This window comes from Anolis carolinensis, chromosome 1 (genome assembly GCF_035594765.1).
Source record: "Anolis carolinensis isolate JA03-04 chromosome 1, rAnoCar3.1.pri, whole genome shotgun sequence".
NCBI lineage: Eukaryota > Metazoa > Chordata > Lepidosauria > Squamata > Dactyloidae > Anolis > Anolis carolinensis.
In genome coordinates, this window is record NC_085841.1 from 296080637 (window position 1) to 296097863 (window position 17227).

Here is a 17227-nt window from a genome sequence, read left to right on the forward strand (position 1 = left end):
GACTTTTCTGGTGAAGTGATTTACTCTGGAGCTATGTTAACTGTGTGAATAACATATTTTATGGTGTGTATAGATAATACCACTGGAAAATATACTAGTGATACTTAATGTTTTCTTCACAAGAGATGTGATCAGAAGCATAATTTCCTATTTTTGCATCCAGTTTATCAAACATTGTCAAAAGTCTTGTTGGTACACTGACTATACCAGCATAGGCAGTGGCAGCAAAGAAAAGACTGAGGGCGTAGCAGTAATGAAGGACATAAAAAGCTGGAGTAAAATCTGCTTGGAACAGATGGATTTTTGCTGCTTTTACTTGCCATTACCAGGTGAGTCTGAAAAAAAATGCATCAACTACTGTAATACACCAACAAGATTGCACTGGAGTGGAGCCTGCACTTTTTCCCCTCATGCCTTTCTGCTTCAGGTTTAATGCTTTCTTAAAGCTGTTTCTACTTTCTACTCTAGAGAGGTAACTAGGTGGTAGTAGTTTTCTGAGAATTGGGCTTTTCTTTTTGTTTTCTGGGATTAATAATAATAACAATAATAATATAATAATCTTTTATAAATATTTTCTGAAGGAGAGGAGGGAGGAGAAAAAAAGCTACAAGTGTGACTCTCCAGGCCCCCAAACATGCATGCACCCTACCCACATGTCCTGCACATTCCCAACTCCCAGTCCCACTAAATAAAAAGAATCAAGAAAACTGGAAGCCAAGCCAAAAAAGACAGTGAAGCCAGGATGCGACTGTGATGCTGAATTTGGGGGGGGGGGGGGGGGGAGAGATATGATTGGCTGCCACATGGCCCTGTTACAGATGGGAAAATATGATGGTTGGGCCCTTGTCATTACGACCATCCTGCCAAGCCAAACAAGCCAGATTGGCCAAAGGATACTGACCACTCCAAATCTGTGCGCAAGTTTACTGTAGACTAACTGAACCTGACCCATGGTCATTTCACCTGCACTACCACATAATGTGGCATAGGAACTGCATTAGCCTGGGTTATCCTAATGTGTTTAACCTGGAATCAACCTGTTTGGAGACTTTGAGGGAAGAAAAGGCTGAAGAGAAGGGGTACAATGGATCCCCCTGAAATGTATATACACTCAACATCCCTTCTAAAGCAATGTAGGCAGTAGCACAAAGGTTCAGGACAGCACACTGAATCACTCCTCTATGTTTTCTCTTGTCATCAACTTCATGCTGAATTGCATAATGAAAGCTATAGTACCAGATCATCAGAGTACAATGAAGACCAATAGTGGCACACAAGTTTCTTATGAAAATATCTTACCCCAAACCAAAACAAGGTGATTATAAACAGTTATCAAGTGTATTTTAGGTTGTTATCTCATATGAAATGCCAAATCTTGGGACTAAGCCAACATAAGCAGCATCCAGCCTCAAATGAGCATGAATTTGATATATTATGCAGATTCTTTACCAGCACAAAGGAATCCTGTGAAAGATATGAAATAGTTCTTTGAGATATGCTTCTCTCCTGGTGGTGTTTAATCCTGTTGAATCATTGTTTTTTCTACAATTAGCTGAAGGCCAAAATAAAATAGAGGTTCTAGTCAAGTACCTATGCATCAATACTTCTTCCCGTGCCCTAGTCCTATTGACCAAAGGTGTTTAGAAGCATTAAGGGAAACATTTCCTTCTTCAGTCCATTTTATTTCCTCTTCCTGAACACTGGAGTGGAAAAAATGATGTGTATTATTTGTTCTTCTTAAATTGTTACTTTCCTAGTATACACCAGAGAAATTGGAAACTATACCAAGCAAATAACAAACTGAAATACACAGTATATCAGTAGATTGTTACCTAGGAAAAAAAGCACCATGCATATGTTTTAAAACGGATATTGAGTGTATTTTAGGCTGCTGCCTCATATAAAATGCCAAATCCTAGGACTAAGCTGACATAAGCAGCATCCAGCCTCAAATGAGCATGGACTTGATACATTATACAGATGGAGCCCACAGTGGAGCGATGGGTTAAACCCTTGTGCCTACGGCCAATTCTCTCATACCAGAAGCGACTTGCAGTTTCTCAAGTTGCCCTGATGCGGGAAAAAAATGGTGCAGATTCCTTATAACACAACACTTATTATGCTGTTTTATCTGCAATTAGAATTAGTTTTAGAATTTTAATGTGGATATTATAAATTATTTTTGAAGTAGTTTTAGGTTCTGAGAGAAGGGTGGCATACAAATGCAACATATAATGGGATAACGAAGAATTGTAAATAGTGATTTGTAACTGTATTCTGACATTTTATATAACATATAATGCATATGATTTCTTTATAATCTTGTGCCACATGCCCACTTGTAACATTATATAAAAATAACAGGAGAATTTATTTCTACATTTTGCCCTTGAAGCACAGAAGAATGAAACTGTCTCCTCTCTCTGCCCTCTAGTACATCAGCAATAGAATAGTCAACTAGTAAAGCTGTAGAAAAAAAAGCCAGATTTTAAACTAGTAATGAATGATGGATGAGCTAAAAGGACTCAAGGACAAAATTGATTTCTTTAAGCTATAATAGTCTAGCAACTGAAAATGTGGGGAGGAACCCTGAACTATCAGGTTTTGCTAATAAATAAGTCTGTGCATGCAAGAACAGCAAAAATATATGTAAAGCTGGAATTCCATCATGTCTAGATCCAGAAGCAAATGAAAGGTCCTTTGACTTGGTGAAGGGGAAGAGAATTAGAGGCAGTATTGGCTGGACTTAATCTCTTCCCACACTACCATTCCCTTTTGGTTTTGTGTCATGTTTTAATTAAATTGCAATTCTGTGGACACTGAGCTGTTTTGTTATTCTGTTATTTGTAAAGAATCATGTACAGTAATGGTGGTACATAAACTTATTATTATTATTATTATTATCATCATTATTAATAATATTAATTTCACTAATAAACTAAATAGACTTCATATTTGAAGTTAAGAAGACCCATCACCTTTCATTGGCATTGAAAGTTTGCTACATTTCCTCAATGCTGACTGTGAACTCCCATGCCAGTTGAGTAATTAAATATTTTGGCATCTGTTTTAAGGCAGGGGTACAATACTATGGCTAGTAGGCCTGTGCGATCAATGAAAAAATGTTTCAATACTCATTACGAAATTTAGGGGTGGGAAAAATCATTTCTAAATTGCTTTCATAACTGATCAGAGTCCGTGTCATAACTATAATGACAACTACTTTTTTGTTACTTTTTGTTAAATAATTGTACCAATGGAAACTTCAGGGGTGCCTTTCTCCATCATTGTTACAGCTATCCGCATGAAACTTGTTATGATTATAGGACACATTTACCACTGTTAACACATCAAGTTTCTGAATGGTTCACTTATCCATGGATTTTGGGAAATTTTCAAAGATTTTACAAACAATATTTTTTTAAAAAATAATTACAAGGGTAATCTCCTTGAATTTTCTATACATTGACACAAGGTAACAGTTGACACAAGATCATTCCCCCAAAGTTTCAGAAATATTCAAACATTTACTGATTTTTGCGATTTTTTAAATTTTGCCATTTTTTTTGAAAAAGCCACAACAGCTATCTCATAGAATGGCTCTCTATATGTGACACACAACACAACATATTAACCATCTATATATATAAAAGAGTGATGGCATCACAGCGATGCACAAAACAACAAATCTACAGCCCCCCCAAACTCGAAAATTGGCAACGCAATCCATCATCCCCGCCTCCAGTAAGATACAACAAATTTACACATAAAACACTATCACAACACCAAAAAATGCCAAAACTAGGTACGCATGCGCAAAAACACCATGCTTCGAACCTTTATGGCGCTCGCGCGCGCACACACACACACAACTGTCAAAGCCTCCCTCACCCTCTCTCGTGACCTCCACTGCCGCCATCTTTGAAAAATAACATCACTACAGATCCAGACGCCATTACAAAACAACAAAAGTAAAGGCCCCCCAACCTTGAAATTTGGCAACATAACCCATCATCCACGGCTCCAGTAAGATACAGCACAATTAGATGCCAAACACAATCACAGGGCCAACAAAAGCCCAAAAAACGCAACAGGCGATCTGCGCCTGCGCGCACACCGCCCTCTCCTCCCTTCCCACGCGCACACACATCATCCTTAGCCCAGGAGGCCTCACAAACACCTCGCCTCAGAGCTGGGCCTGGGCTGAAGGAAGGAAGGCAGGCAGGAAGGCGGATTCCTCTCTGCCCTCCCCCCAATCTCCTCCCCCCTCAGGGCCCATGGAGGGTCGCCGAGCAGGCCCCCTCCTCCAGCCCCTCTCCCCTCCCCTCAGCGCCAGGAAGGCCCCGCAGACCCCCGCCTCACCCTCTCTCCTCTTCCCGGCCTCGGCCTCGGCCTTCCTCCTACCGGGCCCTCCACAGCGCCGTCTACACCCTGGTCCGCCTCAAGGACTTCTTCCCCAGTTCTTTGAGGACTTCAAGGTGAGGGGGGAAGAGGAGGGCATGGCCCTCCAGCAGGCCTGGGCCTCCCCTCCAGTTGTTTTGGGCGCCAACTCCCGCCCTTCCCAGCCTCAGGCCCCTTCCTTTTCCCCCTCACCCAGTTAAACGGCTGACGGGGGGGGGGGGGGTAAAGAGCCTCAGACCAGGAAGGGTGGAAGTTGGCACCCAAAACAACTCGAGGGAAGGCCCAAGTTGGCCCAGGCTCAGCCCCCCCCTTTTCTGTTGTTATTGTTGTTGTTGTCACCCACAAATCACAACCCCCTCCAATGCCTCAGCAGTCCCCCTTTTTTCCCTCTGAAGCCCTATCGCCCTCACCTTTCCCTTCCCTGTCAGTAATAATTATTATTAATATAATAATAACTGCTCATCATTTAAGAATGTAATAATAACCAATAATAATAGTAATTTATTATTGTTATTATAACAGTAATAATCATTCAACAATGCAATAATAACTAATCATAACAAGTTATTATTATTACAACTATAATAAACATTCAAGGCTGTCATAATAATAATAATTATAACACTGATAATCATCCAACAATGTATTAACAATACAAAATAAGAGTAAATTATTATTATTATTATTATTATTATTATTATTATTATTATTACAGTGATAATCATTCACAAATGGAATAATAATTATTATAACATTGATAATCATTCAACAATATAATAATCACTAATAATAGTAACTTATTATTTTTATAACACTCTGAAATCAGGAAAATTGGGAATGCCACAAAACAAACTATCACAGCCAGCTAACACCTCCCAAGAAAGGATTCTTCCAGAAAGGAAGCTCACAATGCAGTGAAGCAGTGTGTATTACCAGACTCATTATTAGTACTATTACTATTATTATTATTACTATTATTATTATGTTGCTGTGAACCGTAAAAATGAATACAATCTGGCTCCAAATATTCAAAACCAATAAAATCAATATATAAAAATTACTCTGCTATAATAAAACAGAACAATACAATCTCTAAAATCAAAACACTACATAAAGAACAACAATCTGAAAACAGGGCCATTCCACACAGGAAACAATCAGGGCCAGCTAACACCTCCCAACAAAGTATTCCCATCATCAAAGTCTGGCAAATCCTCTGTTTTCTGAGATCCACACACAATAGAAGCACATAAAATATCGCAAACAACACCACTCTCAAAACAAGGGAATTACAGACAGGAAACAATTAGGGCCAGCTAACACCTCCCAACAAAAAATTCACTCAGCTAGAAAACAGCCAGGCTTTAAAGCTGCAAGCCCATTACATGCTAATCATTTTCCCTAATTCCAACATTCATACTTCCCTCTAACAGACAAAAAACAATCAGAAATATTGTATATTCACAACCTTGAGAAAATAATCTCCCCTGATGGCGCAGCGTGTTAAACCGCTGAGCTGCTGAACTTCTGCACCCAAAGGTCGCAGACGAACACAGCCCCCACTATTAGCCCCACCTTCTCCCAACCCAGAAGTTCGAAAACATACAAATGAGAGTAGATGAATAGGTGCCTCTGCGGCGGGAAGGTAACGACGCTCCATGCAGTCATGCTGACCACATGACTTTGGAGGAGGCTACAGACAACGCCGGCTCTTCGCCTTCAAAATGCAGATGAGCACCAACCCCCAGAGTCACACACGACTGGACTTAATGTCTGGGGAAAACCTTTACCTTTACCTTAACTACCACCAATTCCTCAATACTTTATTTCCCAGACCACCAGACTTCGCCACAGCAACGCGTGGCCGGGCACAGCTAGTAACCAATAAAACTTCAATTTAGGGTTTATTTCCAGTCCTCCAGCACAGATTTACTTATAAGAATTAAAGTATCAGTCAGTCCTCCTCTTTTCAGAGTCAACTCTGACTGCTGCTAGGAGGGACAAATCTCTCCCCTATCCTAATTGGGGCTTTCTGATGCTGGGAAGAATTCTGGGAAATGTAGTTCAGGGCAGGGCCTTTTGAATTCTCTGCCATAGGGCTCCTTGCCTTTCCAAACTACAGTTTCCAGAATTCTGTGCTCTTTTAGTCTCTTTCCTAGCTCACTCAGCCTGTCTCGCCATGCTGCCTTCATCTCCTCATGGCGAGAAGCAGCCTATCTCTTCTTAATTTAAAGAGAAATGGCAGCCTTTTTAACTTTGCCTCGCTTGTGCTAAAAATAAAACAGACTTCCAAGCATTACAGAATTCAAAGTAAAAATATTGTGTGAGTTTTGATTCTTATGTTTTTGTGTGGGTGCCCCTCCCCTGGTGTTTCATAATACCTGTTCGTATATACAAAACTTATTAATTAGATACAACTTACAATTTAAAAAATGAAGATTTTCACACCCCTAATGGCTAGTCCTTTTCACACTAATTCCATAACCGAATTCAATGCCCCCAGTCACTACAGCATTTCCTGGTGGTTACAATAACTGGAGAATCACAATCAAGGTAGTAGTATATGGTATACCATGTGTGGGTAACATATAGTCCATGGGCTACATTGCAACCCCCTTTTGCATAAGCCACCCTTCCCAAGCCATTCAAATTATCACAGAATGTTCAAGATTTGTCAGCTGAATAGCAGCAAAATGTCATTTTTTCATAAAGAACAAGTTACTTATGTAGTATGCATCTTGCTACAAAGCAGAATAACATTGTGATTTTTTTTAGTGTCTACCCACTTCCCATGAAGTTGACCACTCCTTTTCTGGGTATATGGGATAAGACTATTTACAAAATCCATTATTTTACAAGCCCCCATCCCTCTGCCACCCAGAAGGTCATTTGGTTTCAACCTTGATCATTCTTTACGCCTTTGCCAGTATTTTTGAGGGTATCTTGGCCCGGGGCTGTGGCGCAGATGGGAGAGCAAGCCAGTGCAATTAACTGCAATGAATCACTGACCAGGAAGTCATAAGTTCGAGGCCCGCTTGGAGCTATGTTGTTTGTCTTTGTCCTATGTTAAAAAGGCATTGAATGTTTGCCTATATGTGAAATAAATAAATAAATAAATAAATCTATTTGCTTTCAGGCTATGTGTTCAAGCTTTAAGCTTTGGGCCCTTTCCAGTAATTCTGAGAGTATCAATTTGATTTCAGACATCATGATCAGGCTTTAAGCTTTTGTCTGTATATTTGGAGGCATCCATTTGATTTCAGACATCATGACCAGGCTTTAAGTCATTTCCAGTATATTTAAGGGTATCAATTTGCTTTCAGGCTACATTTTCAGGTTTTAAGCCTTGCCATATTGTCTTCTCCTTCACACTCAGTCTGACGTGGCCATTTTAGGTTTTTCTTAACACTTGCTGTGTGGCAGTCAGATTGTATCCTTCACTCTTGTTCTTGGGTGGCAATTTTATTTATTATTTTACTTCATTTTTATCCGGCCTTTCTCAACCCTGGAGGGGATTCAAGGCAGCTTACAGATCTGGCAAAAATTCAATGCTGCACAGGTAAATAATAAAACACACCTCATCAAAATATAACCAATCTAAATATATAAGCAATTGAAACACATATAAATCAATTAACAGATTAAAACCATATAAAATGCCAGGTCATGATCTCAAGTCCATTATGGTTCTCTTTAATACTTGTTGGGGTGCAGCCATATTGTCTTCCTCTTCACACTTGGGCCCAAGCAGCCTTTTTACATGTTTACAAGATTGAAGTGAGTCACACAATGGTCCTCAACTTGGGGGTCCCATGGTGTTTTGGCCTACAACTCGCAGACATCCCAGTCAGTTTACCAGTGGTTAGAATTTCTGAGAGTTAAAGGCCAAAACATCTGGGGACCCACAAGTTGAGAACCACTGAACTTGCGGCTTAAATGATGACACAGAACACAGATATTAAACTCTTTTGCATTTTAAAAGGAAAAGTAGAAATTCTGCCCAGCTTATTTCTGTTCTGAATTATGTTGATCTTTGACTCTGAATTTATATCCAGGAAAATAGCACTAGGAGGTAGAACTTTAAAAGGCATTTCCAGTTTCCAGTTTTCTGTTTCAGATCAGTTTCACATTTCAGATGCAACTTTGGCAGTTGCATACTATAAAAAGGGAGAAAAAACAAGAATAACAGGATGACATAACATGCAATTCCATTCTTTATTGTCCAGTCTGTGTCTTGGGTTCTTTCTACCAAATTACCAATTGCTGGCAATGAGAAATGTATACACACTTCAGAACTATTCAGCTACCTGATGAATATCTTCTCATTTTGATTCCATCAATAACTCATAATAACTCATAACTGCAACAAAATTTACAAAATAGCAGTACATTTATTGGCCAACCAAAATTCACAAAATATATTGTGTGAGCTTCCAAAACTCCATGCATTTTTCATCAGGCAAAAGATGTTAAATATATATATATATATAGGAGGAAAAAGTGACAATAGTAGAATTATAACTTACATTTGGTATCAGATGCTGTTTCTGTTGTAGTTCAGTAATTCTGGAGGGAACTCCCTGCAAACAAACAACACTCCCCTTCTTAGCTATAGTATGTGGGGATCAGGGACAAAGCGACGTAAAAGACAGTAATAAAAAGACAACTCCATTCAGAACAGAAAAGCAAGTTTCCTTTAAATTAATTCCTGTACTATGCAAAGCCAGCTGCTCCTTTCTTAGTCAGGTCTTGTATATTTTATTCATCCAACCATTAATTCAATTTATATGCCACCTTTCCCCCAAAATGGGATTGAAGGTGGTTTGTGTGGGTAAATCATTACCATTCTCAAAGCCTTAAATCTCACTCTATTAGCTAATTCTTCTTGAAGTTGTGGCAAAATTCAGTATCTTCAAATTTAAGAAATTGCATGGCTGCATGACCCATGAATATGTTTCCTGTCACATAAGATTTTATTTTACTGAGTACAGCACTACATGTATGTATAAACAGCTATGTAATTTTCTTTTTCACTTATGCTTAGAGAAATCTTTTCACCGTAAAGCAAGTCAAAAGTCAGATTATTTTATTACCATCTCTTTTATCTCCCATTCTTTTCATATTTTCCCCTCATTCCTATTTTCATCCAATCCCACTACTGACATTGCCTCCCTCATCCTTCAATTCCTCTATTTTCATTCTTGGACATTTCACTTGTGCATCCTGCCAAACCTTTCCCTTAAAAAACAACATTATAATCAACAATGTAAGGCAAACACACACACACACACACCATGGATCCATTTATGAAATGTTTAATTAAATATGATCTTATGGTAAGAGTGAGTAAAACAAAAGAGGAATGGGAAAAATTCTTTTACTAAGCTGGGTTTTTATGAAGACAAATGCCACAGAAATTCATAAGAGAAATGGCTTGCAAATGTGGTCATTTCCCTCAATATAACATTGATTCATTTTTATTTATTTTTATTACAGTGTTCCCTCACTACTTCACGGTTCGCTTTTTGCACCCTCGCTATTTCGAGGGTTTTTAATAAACACTAAAATAATAGTATAAATCATAAAATAATATTGTAAATCCCTTATAAATCCCTTTTTCTACTTCCTTCCTAAGGGGAAGCCTAAAGAAGGGAGAGAAAAGGAGGCTGAAACAGCTTTATTTTCACCTCATAAGGCGGCAGCAGTGGCGGGAGCACGCATGCGAGTGCTTGAGAGGTGAGGAAGGGACAGAGACGCTACTTGCAAACAATACAAATATAGAGTCCCTACTTTGCGGATTTTCACTTTTTGCGAGTGGTCCTGGAACGTAACCTGCGGGATAAGTGAGGGAACACTGTATTTTGTTTCTTGAGTGATTGCTTGAATACTGGTTCTATCACTTCAGACAGTCAAATATTCCCAGTAGGTGATGATGAACACATTCCTCAGATGAAAAATAGCATTGACTATCACTTCTTCAGAAAACAAATCTAATGAAAGAGCACCAATATAATTAAAAAGTAATGTTGAGAAGTGGTTCTGAGTAAATCATTTATGTAAGCCACAAGAGCAAATCCCCTGAGAGGAAAGCTCAGAGAAAAATCAATGTCTGTTTGAGCCAAAACACATGGCTTCATCTTCTGAAATTTGTTTTGTAAATTTGAGCAAATCTAAATTTAGTTGTACTTTGACCCTTTCTACAAATGAACATATCTATTAATCCCTCTCTGCTCCCCCCCCCCCCAAAAAAAAACCTAATGGTAATATATCACTGACAATATAAAAATCCCTAAATTTGCATCTCAAGTTAACACCAAATTAAATTGTGTAAATTTTCATTTTATCTCAAAGTCTGCATATTCCCCTTCTTTTAATACCTCAAGGCAAAGGATTCTTGTCGTTAGGATTCCATGTTATTGCCTCTTTTAATGGCCATGCTTTTTACTCTGTTGAAGTTGTGTTATTGATCTACTACGATTGTTATTGTATTTTATATTGTGTATTTTGTACTATTGTATTTTATTGTATGTTGTCGGGCCTGGCCACATGCGAGCTGCCCTGAGTCCCTTCAGGGAGATTGGGTGGGATATAAAAATAAACTTATTATTATTATTATTGTATGACACAGCAAACAAGATAGATATGCTGGATTTGATGCGTGCAGATCCCAGTAGGGTGGCCTTTTGCAGTTGGCAGATCGTAATTTTGTCAATGTCTATTGTTTCCAAATGCCGGCTGAGATCTTTTGGCACGGCACCCAATGTGCCGATCACCACCAGGACCACCTGCACTGGTTTCTGCCAGAGTCTTTGCAGTTCAATCTTGAGGTCCTGATAGCGGCTGAGTTTTTCCTGTTGTTTTTTGTCAATGCAACTGTCACCTGGGATGGCAACATCAGTGATCCAAACCTTTTTCTTTTCCACAACTGTGATGTCTGGTGTGTTGTGTTCCAGAACTTTGTCAGTCTGGATTCGGAAGTCCCACAGTATCTTTGCGTGCTCATTTTCTAATATTTTTGCAGGTTTATGATCCCACCAGTTCTTTACTGCTGGGAGGTGGTATTTGAGGCATAAGTTCCAATGAATCATTTGGGCCACATAGTTGTGCCTCTGTTTGTAGTCTGTCTGTGCAATTTTCTTACAGCAGCTGAGGATATGATCAATGGTTTTGTCAGTTTCCTTGCACAGTCTGCATTTTGGGTCATCAGCTGATTTTTCAATCTTGGCCTTAATTGCATTTGTTCTGATGGCTTGCTCCTGGGCTGCAAGGATCGGACCTTCTGTCTCCTTCTTCAGGGTCCCATTTGTGAGCCATAGCCAGGTCTTCTCCTTATTAGCTTTTCCTTCAATTTTGTCAAGGAACTTTCCATGCAATGTTTTGTTGTGCCAGCTGTCAGCTCTAGTTTGTAGTGTGGTTTTCTTGTACTGGTTTTTTGTCTGCTGTGCTTTGAGGAGTTTCTGATTTTTTGCTTCAATCAAAGCAGGTTCTTCATTTTGCTTTACATATTCTGCCAGGGCATGTTCTTCTTCTCTGACTGCTTGTCCTCTGCCCCCTGATCTTCTAGGCAGATATAGCCGGTCAACATCACTGCGAGGGTGCAGTGAATGATGAATGGTCATGAGTTTTCTTGTTTTTCTGTCCAAATTGTCCAGTTCCACCTGTGTCCAATTTATAATGCCAGCAGTATATCTTATGACAGGTATGGCCCAGGTGTTTATGGCCCTGATTGTGTTGCCTCCATTGAGCTTGCTTTTGAGAATTTTCTGACCCTTTGTGTGTATTCTTTGCTGACCACAATTTTCACATGTTCATGCTTGATGTTGTCCAGCTGTAATATGCCCAGATATTTATAGGCCTCTGGCTGGTGACACTTTATCGTTTTGCCATTAGGCATATTTATGCCCGCACATTATTATTATTATTATTATTATTATTATTATTATTATTATTAACACAACAAGACGAGTCCACAGCAGACACTTTGCTGGCTGTTGAATTGGATCACAAGTCGGACACTTCCCAAGTGTCTAGGACTGTGTGATGTATTGGCGAATAATGCAAGCAGATCCCAGTAAGGTGGCCTTCTGCAGATGGTAATTTTGTCAGAGCCAATTGTGTTTAAGTGCAGGCCTTTAGGCACTGCACCCAGTGTGCCGATCACCACTGGGACCACCTTGACTGGCTTGTGTCAGAGTCTTTGTAGTTCGATCTTTAAATCCTCATATCGTGTCAACTTTTCCAGTTGTTTCTCCTCAATCCTGCCATCACCTGGGATTGCGACATCGACAATCCATACTTTATCTTTTAACACGATCGTGAGATACGGAGTATTGTGCTCCAAAACTCTGTCTGTCTGAATTCGGAAATCCCAGAGTAGCTTGACATGCTCATTCTCTGTAACTTTTTCCGGCTTGTGATCACACCAGTTCTTTGTCGCAGGCAGATGGTATTTGTGGCACAAGTTCCAATGAATCATCTGAGCAAAGGTGTTATGCCTCTGCTTGTAATCAGTCTGTGCAATCTTCTTGCAGCAGCTGAGGACGTAATCTATTGTTTCATCTGCTTCCTTGCAGAGCCTACATTTGGGATCTGTTGTCGACTTTTCAATTTTGGCTTTGATGGCATTGGTTCTAATGGCTTGTTCTTGGGCTGCCAGAATCAGGCCCTCTGTCTCCTTTTTCAAAGTTTCATTTGTGAGCCACAGCCATGTTTTTTTCTTTGTCAATTTGGCTCTTGATTTTTCCCAGGAACTGTCCATGGAGAGCCTTCTTTCGCCAATTTTCTCTTATGCTCTGGATTGTGTTTTTACAGTATTCACTCTTTGTATTTTGAACTTGAAGCAGTTTACTACTGTTGACTTCCTTCAATGTTGGTTCTTGACTGCCTTTCACATAATCTGCCAGGGCATGTTTCTCTTCCTCTACCGTTTGTTTCACTTGCAGAAGCCCTCTGCCTCCTGATTGTCTGGGCAGTCTGTTGACATCACTACGCTGGTGTAATGAGTAGTGGATTGTAATCAGTTTTCTTGTCTTTCTGTCCAGATCATCTAACTCTGCTTGTGTCCAGTTCACAATGCCAGCAGTGTATCTAATGACAGGGATGGCCCAGGTGTTGATGCCTTGATCATATTTCCACCATTTAATTTGCTCTTCAAAACCTTTTTGACACTTTGGATATATTCTTTGCTGACCACATTTTTCACATGCCCATGCTTGATATTTTCCAACTGTAGTATGCCCAGATATTTATAGGCTTCAGGCTGATTGCACTTTGTGGTTTGTCCATTTGGCAACTCTATGCCCTCGCTGTGAGTCATTTTTTCTTTCTTTAATGCCACTGTGGCACATTTGTCTAGGCCAAACTCCATACTGATGTCAGTGCTAAAGATTCTGACTGTGTTGGTCAGTGATTGGATTTCTGTTTCTGATTTTCCATAAAGCTTTAGATTATCCATAATCACCCGATGGGGGGATTATTTTTTTTTATTATTATTATTATTATTATTATTATTATTATTATTATTATTATTATCATTATCATCATCATCATCAGCAGCATCATCATCATCATCACAATAATATTGTTTATCAGTGATAAGATCAGCTGGACAATGAAATGCCCAATATAAAGGACTCCCCAGGTATAGCAACTCAACCAGCTCTCTACCTAAAGATTTTGGAACTACCATTACATAGTCTCACCCAGGCATGGACAAACTTTTTCATATTGGGCTCACATTGTGTTTTAAAATGTATCAGACAGGATGGAAGGGAGGAGGGCACATGCTGGGTGGGGTGGAGTGGGGGCAGGATAGTGGCAGTTGGCCTGGGGGGAGATAACTCATGTGTTTGACCCTCACTCTAACTGTCAAATCTCAAGGGTATGTAATCCTGAGTGTTGTAGTTTTTCAAGGCTGGCAGAAGGAGCCCAATAGGCCGCATCTGGCCCACTGGCTATACTTCGCTCATGCCTGATCTAAACTATTACATGCCCTTTATCCCTTCTTCTCAATCTGCCTCATTTCTCTTTTTTCTTTCCTGTAAATTATCCTTAAACTATCCTCATCCCATCTCTTTATTAGGCCACAGAAAGAAAAAGCCCCCCCCCCAAAAAATGCTGTTTTACTTGGGTGATCTAATAAACACAATACCAATACCAATAATAGGTAGCAACTAGGCTTGATCGATCCATGAAAAATTTGATTCTAAACTTGTTTCAAAACTAGAGGGGGCAGTTTTTCGTTTTTGTTGCTAATAACGAATTTGGCCCCCAAAATTTTTCGAAATTAACGAAAATTCGTTATTTTCGAAATTAATTCGTTAATGGCGGACGAGCATGCGCGGTGGCCCAAAAACAGCCCGAAGGGGGGGGACTTAGGGGGCTCTCCCGCCCTCATTTTTTGAGTGATCTTCTTCAAACTTGGTACAGTGGTAGAACACATTTAACACTGATAGCTCACCAAAATGTGGAACGTTTCCCTTATCCTCTGATTTTTGGCAAATTTTCATAGCCTTTATAATAAACCATTTTTTAATAATTGCAGAAATCTGTTCCTGGTTTGAAAGTCTTATTTCCTGTTAAATTGGGTTGTCTTTACTGTGAAAGTCATTGCTCTACTTCAGAAACTTTGTTTTTGTGGCTGAAACTTTGTTAAATTGGTGTAGTCCCTGCATATGTGTGTGTGTAAAGGTATCCCTTGACGTTAAGTTCAGTCATGTCTGACTCTGGGGGTTGTGCTCACCTCCATTTCTAAGCCCAAGAGCCAGTGTTGTCCATAGACACCTCCAAGGTCATGTGGCCGGCATGACTACATGGAGTGCCATTACCTTCCCGCCAGAGCGGTACCTATTCATCTACTCACATTGGCATGTTTTCAAGCTGCTAGGTTGGCAGAAGCTGGAGCTAACAGCGGGCGCTCACTCTGCTCCCGGGATTTGAACCTGGGACTTTTCGGTCTGCAAGTTCAGCAGCTCAATGGTCTTTGCCTTGGCTGCCTTCCAGATCAGGCTTATAACCAGCCTATTATGGGCCACAAATTAAAGAAAATTCAATCCCATTTAAGCACAACATGAACAGTTTTGATGCAAAAACCATAAACTCTGTTTATTAAACTCTACGATCCAAACTTTAGAACAACTTGCAAACAATTGAAGGTTAGACCACAGTAATAATAACCAATTCTATTCCTTTCCAAAATATACACATAAAATAGTATCTTTCTTTCCAATAGCATATAAACTTTTCCTTTGTTTACAAAACAAAATTCTAGACAGTAGCCATTTAGAAGATATTTCTATATTTTCCCTGCAAAGGATAGGGCTGCATCCCTCTGGAGACACACATGATAACCCGGACATGATATAAGGCACTTATATACGTTAAATAAACATGATGTCATTGCATATATAAAAGAAGCATGATATTAGGCAATTATAGTTGCAAATAATATAATTAAACATGTAAAAATTATACATCCATACATAAAAGAAACATGTAAAGTAACTGCATATATAAAACACAATATAAAATATGATATAAGGCAATTACAGATGTAAAAGGAACGTGATATTACATATGTAAAAAACATGATTATATGTATAAAAAAGCATGATACAAGGTGTCAGGATCTAGGCTGCTGGGCACCAATAACCATACACTGAGGCCAGATTCTATCTAATATCTTTATTAAAGGAATATATAAAGTCAATAAAAACAAGTGTAGAATAAAGTTCAGAAGCAGACCTTTCAAATGAGGCCAAATATAGTCCAGCAGATTATTGTCCAATATGAAATATTAGAGTCCAAAGATTATAATCCAATAACCGCAACACACGCTTTGCCAAGCAAAGCGTTGGGAAAACAGCAAAAGTCTTGAATCCAATGAAGCTTGACACAAGGCTGAAAGTAACTTGGAACGTGGCTGGAGCTGTGGCTAAAGGCAAAGCAACTTGAAGCATGGAACAAGATCTGTGGTAAATCCGTGAGACGAGGACAAGGCTTGGAACTAGATTCAGGAGGCAAGGAACAGGATCCGAAGTCCACACACACATGACCTCTCTCCAGGAGCTGACGAATTGACTCCGCAAGGAATCCTTCGCGCAATTTCCCTATATTGGGTCTCGTTTCCCCAAACAACAATCACTTTCCCTAGAGAACAGGGAGCGAAGGAAACCAGCTTGCAGGTGCAAGACTCCCCGTATTTTCTCAGGGGAAATACTTCTAATCAGTGGCATATTTGGCAGCAAGGCGAGCACTACTTCTAAATTTTTCTCTCGATCCTCTATCAGTCGTGTAAGCCTGTTTTCTCCCATAAGGGGGAGAGTTCCCACCAAGGTCAGGTTTAATTGGTTCTTGGACTAGAACTTCAGGCAGCTGCCAAGGCTCTGACTCCGACCGGAAATCTGGGGAAAACTCCATATTTTCCTCCTCATCTGCCACAATACTGTCAGGAATAGGACTGCAGGGCCCATGAGTCAACACACTAGGCAACTGACACATCTAAAAGAAACACAATATAATTAACCTAGGTACAACAAATGTGAAAGAAGGCAACAATATACATAAAAAAACATTTCTGGACTCACAAATGTAGTCTAAGAGAATTGGGCTTCCATTCTCCAAACCTGAAACAAAGTGGGAGGAAATGTAAAGAGTGTTAATGATGCTCAAAATCAAATGTTGTTCTTTTACAAAGTCAAACTAAAACTAAGAATAAATGCTTCGGTCTTCTCCTGATCTTCTTATCTCCTCACCTTGCGTCCAGCCGAGTTGCGTCCGCACTTGCGATACAGCGACCTCTTCCCTTGGCTCAGTGGGCAGTATTTTA